The following is a 6,000-nucleotide window of genomic DNA, read 5'->3' as shown; positions in this document are numbered from 1 at the left end:
TCACCTGTTGGTCAGGCTTTCCCTGACAACTGTACATAAAATTGCAACACACGCACTGATCTAGCATTCTTTAACCTCTTTTCCTGATTTCTTTGTCTTTATAACACTTATCAATATTGGACATACTATATGTTTTATTGTCTACTTTCCTCCATAGATTGTAGACTACATGGCAGGAATTTTGGTCTTCTTATTGCTTTATTCCTAATGCCTAGAACAGAGTCGGGCACATAAAATCAATCAATAAGTAACTGTGGAATAAACAAATGAATCTCCAAACTTGCTTTCCATCATTTCATTAAATGGTACCTCCGTTGACCCAGCTGCTCAATACAGTTTTGACTCAACTCATTTGCTTTTGCCCCACATTAAACCATCACTCAGCCCTCCTGCCATCTCCAAAAATCATCTTCATCTCCCACCTCCCATCACTTAGTTAAGTCTTATTCATCTTTCAGTTCCAGCTACACATCATTTTTACAGGCCACATCTGTAACATTTACTTTTAAATACCCAACTAGACCTAATGCATATCTGGTTCATACTAAGTGTCCATCAAGTATTTGTTGAATGAATAATGGTGTTTCTCAGAAATGCCAGATTAGGTCCACTGGCTCTCTATTGTTATCACACTCTGTAAATTTCCATACAACACTCATCCCTCTTTTCAATAATTACTTAATTTGTTATCCTTCTTCTTCACTAGACTATTAGCTCCCTGAAAACAGAAATCTATAGAAAGGTGGGAATGGACAAGGAAAGGTCCCAAAATACAGATAGTACTGGCCTGACTATGGAAGGGTCATGCTGGCAATACAAGGAAGTCATCTGAATAGGCTGAGGACAGAGCTGGATTACAGAGGCATCAGTCCAGAGAAAAGGACCTCATTCCATGTTTTGAAACCGAAGGGGAAAGGGGAGTATCATAATGTAGGCATATTTGATCCCATACTTCTATGTAAATCAATTACAGCACTGGTTAAAGAATAATTTGGCTTATTAATCACTAAAATTCATCTAAGGCATTATTCTTTTTTTTTTTTTTTCTTTGAGACGGCGTCTTGGCCAGGCTGGAGTGCAGTAGGGCAATCTTGGCTCACTGCAACCTCCACCTCCCGGGTTCAAGTGATTCTCCTGCCTCAGCCTCCCGAGTAGCTAGGATTACAGGCATGCACCACTATGCCCAGGTAATTTTTTGTATCTTTAGTAGAGATGGGATTTCACCACGTTGGCCAGGCTGGTCTCAAACTCCCAACCTCGTGATCCACCCTCCTCAGCATTGCAAAGTGCAGGGATTACAGGCATGAGCCACCATACCCGGCCCATTTTTTTAACTTATGAATTTCAAAAACTTCTAATTTCAAGAATGTATAGTCTCCTGGATATCAAACTACAGCCTAATTGCTCTAGTAATATACTTGATTAATTTATACGTGGTTTACTTGCTAATTTAGAATTATATCTAGGTAGATAGAGATTTATGTGCATACACACACACAAACACTCATTTTATAGATGAGAAAACTGACATAGCAGGATCTTTTATTTACCTCAAGATTACATACTTCGTAAGCAATTGAGCCAAGATTTAAACCGAGGTCTATGTGACTTCAATATTCATGCACTTTTGCTATTCCATAATGCCCCCATCATATGATATAAATTCAGAGTGAAAATATTTATGTAAAGAATTATGATAAAATGAACACAAATTAATTTAGCCCAATACAAAGTTTTATGATAGCTCATGAATATATTTAATATTAATTTGCTCACAAATGATGATAGAAATGTCTACTATGAGTATCTGCCAAGTATTCTTTGACCTTTTGCTAAATATAAATGGTAGAGCTATTATCTTTAACATAAATGTATGTCCTATTTTCACTAACAGTGACCCACACCAAAGCCTAAGACAGCTTTATTTGACTCTGACCTCTACAACTCAAAGATAAACAAGAACAGGATTGAGCCATCTTCCCTTTGTTGTGCCCCACAGTACCCTTTGATTCTTGTTGAATTAATAAATAGTTTGGGATGAGGAGAAAGCAGCAACAAGCTCATCTACCCACTTCCATTTCCAGCACAGGCTAATTATCAATAACAAGCCATAGCCTTAACTGTTCCTACATTCCAGAAATATATCATCAAAGGGCTGTACATATGTATGAAGAACCCTAAATCTGCATTTTGTTATAATCAATTTGGTCACTACAAGTGATTTGTAATTTGATCCTTAGTGACACCTATTTGATTTACTTCTTACCACCTGTAGGAAATTCATGTCTGTGAGCAAAAAGTTACAAAGATTTTCAGAAGAGTATTATAATCAACAAAAATAAGAAAATAAATAAATAATTAGTATAGGGATAGGCATACTAGAGAATAGTTCAAAGTCTACAAAACGTTATGTTTATAGTCTTTTTAACTTTTGATTATGAAAAAAATCTTGTCATTATGTTAAATAATAATAAAACTAATATTTATAGATTATTATAAGACAGCTATTCTTGTAACAGCTTTATACATATAAACTAATTTAATCCCTAAAACAAATTTTACAAGGTAAGCACTATTACTATCTCCATTTTACAAATGAAAAAAGTTCAGCACAGAGAAATAGGAACTTGATCAAGATCTTCAAGCATATTAGGTGTTAGAGTCAGGATATAAATCCAGATACAGCACTTGAGAACCCACACTTAACAATTTATATAGAAGGTAAAATTGTATGGACTATTATAACTATTTAAATATATATTCGCTTGCATAAAAAGAAAATACTGGATGGGAATATAATTTATTACACGGGAAATTTTTTAATTTCTTCATTATATTTATCTTTCTTTTCCACAATTTTATAGTTGTCATGTTTTATGTTTATAACCAGGACAGAACAAGAAGTAGTATTTGAAAAGTAAATGAAAACAAAGAAGTCCATGTTTTGAACAGATGCCTTGGCTCAACTGAGTAATTAACTTCAAAACTCACACACTATAGTCACAAATAATCTATATTTGAATAAGTGCTATGAAAAAAGAAGAGTTTCTTGCTGGTATAATCTATGTTCAGAGCTGAAAGAGACCTTAGTGATCATTTAGACCAGTTTTCTCAAGGTGTGGTCCCCAGACCAACAGTGTCAACATCACTTTGGAAATGCACATGTAGGGGCCCTGCCTAGATTCACTGAATCAAAAGTTCCATGGATGGCACCCAGAAACCTGTGTTTTCACCCAAGTCCTGCAGGGGTTTCTGATGCACACTCAAATTTCAGAATCATTGACCTAGGCTTATGGTTCTCAGCCACAAAATCAGAATCACCTGAGAGTTTTTAAGAGTCTCAGTATCTGGACTGCACCAACAGAGATGCAGAGTTAACTGTTTTTAAATGAGTCTGTCAGTGTTTTTAACTGCTCCTTATGTAATTTAGCCAGAACCACTGATTTAGTCCTTTACTACTCATAGCATGGTCCTCAGGCCCACAGAGTTGGCATCCACTGAGAGCTTTTTAGAAATGTAGACTCTAGAGTTCCACTCCAGCCCTGCTTGAATCAGAATCTGCATTTAAACAAGATCCCCAAGTGGTTGATATATACATGCAAGTTTGAGAGGCACTGAACACTGTCCTCATTTTACAGAGGAAAAAACAAATGAGGCCTAAAGAGTTAAGATCATTTTCCCAAGTTCTCACTGCTGGGGGATGGGAGAGGGAGATGGCAGGAGGGGCAAGAACAGAAGAGTTGAATTCAAACCCAAGACGCTCGAAACTTCAACTGCATTCTTTCTGTTATACTATGTTGTAAAGCTTTGGATTTGATGGCTCTTTCTTTTTTTCCCCTTTCCCCCACCTCCAAATGGTTTTCACCCCATAAAGTACCTAAAGCTTGGTAATGCACAAATGCCATGTCATTTTCTACAGAAATTTAGAGTTGGCAGAGGAAGGCTTAGAAATTAAGTGCCTGAAAGCCAGTAACCAGGCCCAGAGATCTCCAAGGACTGCTGTCCAGTCCAAAATTCCATGACATCTGCACTACAGCCTTGAATAAAAACCAGAATGCCAGGATCCAATACAGTGAGAATTTATTTCATAGTTATCAAAGCAAACCAAAGGTTATCAGTGGGTTGGACATTTAAAGATTAAGTACAGCTGATCGCACTCAACTCTTATGCAGGTAGCTTAACTCCAGTGGTTCTGGTCTCTCTCTGAAGGGAAAATAGAGGTGTTTATGATCCTGTATCCTAATGGGTTCCAGGTGACTCAGGCTAGGCGGCTGAGTCAGGCCCTCTATTCTTTGATTTACATGGCAGGATCCAGGCCATCCCTAAATTGAAAAGATATAGTAATGAGCAAATGCCGAAAAAGAAAAGAGGAAAAAAAAGAGCTAGGGGAAAACCTGGAGTGCTTTTCCAAGTCCAAAGTGAGCTATGGCTGCCCTCTCTGCTCAGAAGGTATGATCATAAATTACTGGCTAATGTTTAGCACTGGGGCTCTGGCCCATGATCTATTACAGAGGACAAGATGCCTCCAAGCAGAAAACACTGTAATTGGGGAGCAATAACATCTGTGTCAGTCATGAGACTGCAGTTAAAGTGAACTGAGAAGTTACAGGCTATAATATGCACATTTTTTAGCTAAAAAGATATGTCATCAAGATATGGGCCTCTTTACATTCTTTTGTGTCACAATAGCCTGAAGAGAATCAGTAGGACCCCCAGATTTCTGTTTTAACGTTAGCATGATGTTAGCCAACAACTCAAGGGAATTATAGTTTATAAAGCAAAGGAGTCTAAGGAACTCAGAATATGGGCTTGGTTTTCTGGAGCACAGATTCTAGTTCATAGCAATGCTCTGCTATACTGAGCAGGTCACATAATCTCTCTGAGCGTCCTAATCTAGCAAGGTCAAAGAATTCATTCAGGATAGAGCTGAGACTTAAAAACGCAGACCTTCTGGCTATAAATTCTGTCATTTTCCCAGTATGTCTCTGTTATGAAATTGATATTTAAATAGTTATAATACGAACAAATGCCCAGTTATTCAGGAACTGAAATGTGTGCAAGAGACTTTTGTTTTTGAGTAGATCAAAATAAAAGAGAACTGCTTTATCATAACTTTCCATTTTAAAAATTCTTCAGTAGCATAATAATGGCTAAAAATTCAAACTATTTAAAAGTGTTCAGGGTGGGAGGGGCAAGAGCTGAAATAGTACCTATTGAATACTATGCTCACTATCTGGGTGATGGGATAATTCATACCTCAAACCTCATGTAACAAACCTGCTGAACCTAAAAGTTGAAAAAAAAAACATAAATAAGAAGTAAAATAGAAGTGTTCAGGAAAAAAAAAAAAACTACCAGTTGTGGATAGTCTAAAAAAGGGGTCCTCAACCCCCAGGCCATGGACTAATATGAGTCCTTGGCCTATTAGGAACTGGGCCTCACAGCAGCAAGTGAGTGGCGGGCAAATAAGTAAAGCTTCATTTGTATCTAGAGCTACTCCCCATTGCTCACATGACCACCTGAGCTCTGCCTCCTGTCAGATTAGTGGCAACCCTAGATTCTCATAGGAGCACGAACCCTATTGGGAACTGTGCAAGTGAGGGATCTAGGTTGCATGCTCCTTATGAGAATCTTATGCCGGATGATCTGAGGTGGAGCTGACGCAGTGATGCCAGGGAGTGGCTGCAAATACAGATTAACATTAGCAGAGAGGTGTGACTGGACAGAGACCTTAATCAATCAATTGCTTGTGGACTCATACCAAAATCCTATCGGTGAGTGGCAAATGACAAGCCGCATCTGGTGTCAGGCTTTATAGTAAGTGAGTTGATGGACTTTGATTGCACAGCTGCATCTAGTGGCAGGCTTTAAGTTAGAATCTGACACTTATTTCAGTCTGCACGTGGCCTGCCCATTATTTTATTTACCACTTCGATCCGTGCCGCTTTCCTGCACTGTGCACCTGTCTCAGTCACAGTTTTGGTAAGCCCACAAGTTATT

At 38.1% G+C, this 6,000-nt stretch overlaps 1 long non-coding RNA gene across 1 annotated transcript in view; it reads right to left on the bottom strand.

Moving 5' to 3' along the window:
• Nucleotides 1-4,063: 4,063 nt before the first annotated feature.
• The window catches only part of LOC119467105, a 77,296-nt gene continuing 75,359 nt past the window's right edge, over nucleotides 4,064-6,000 (bottom strand). Inside the window, exon 2 of the long non-coding RNA XR_005195635.1 lies at nucleotides 4,064-4,322. This is a non-coding gene — a long non-coding RNA (uncharacterized LOC119467105). The remainder of the gene's footprint in view (nucleotides 4,323-6,000) is intronic.

This window comes from Cebus imitator, unplaced genomic scaffold (genome assembly GCF_001604975.1).
Source record: "Cebus imitator isolate Cc_AM_T3 unplaced genomic scaffold, Cebus_imitator-1.0 Scaffold12, whole genome shotgun sequence".
Lineage (NCBI taxonomy): Eukaryota > Metazoa > Chordata > Mammalia > Primates > Cebidae > Cebus > Cebus imitator.
This window is presented reverse-complemented; position numbering and strand designations above follow the sequence as displayed.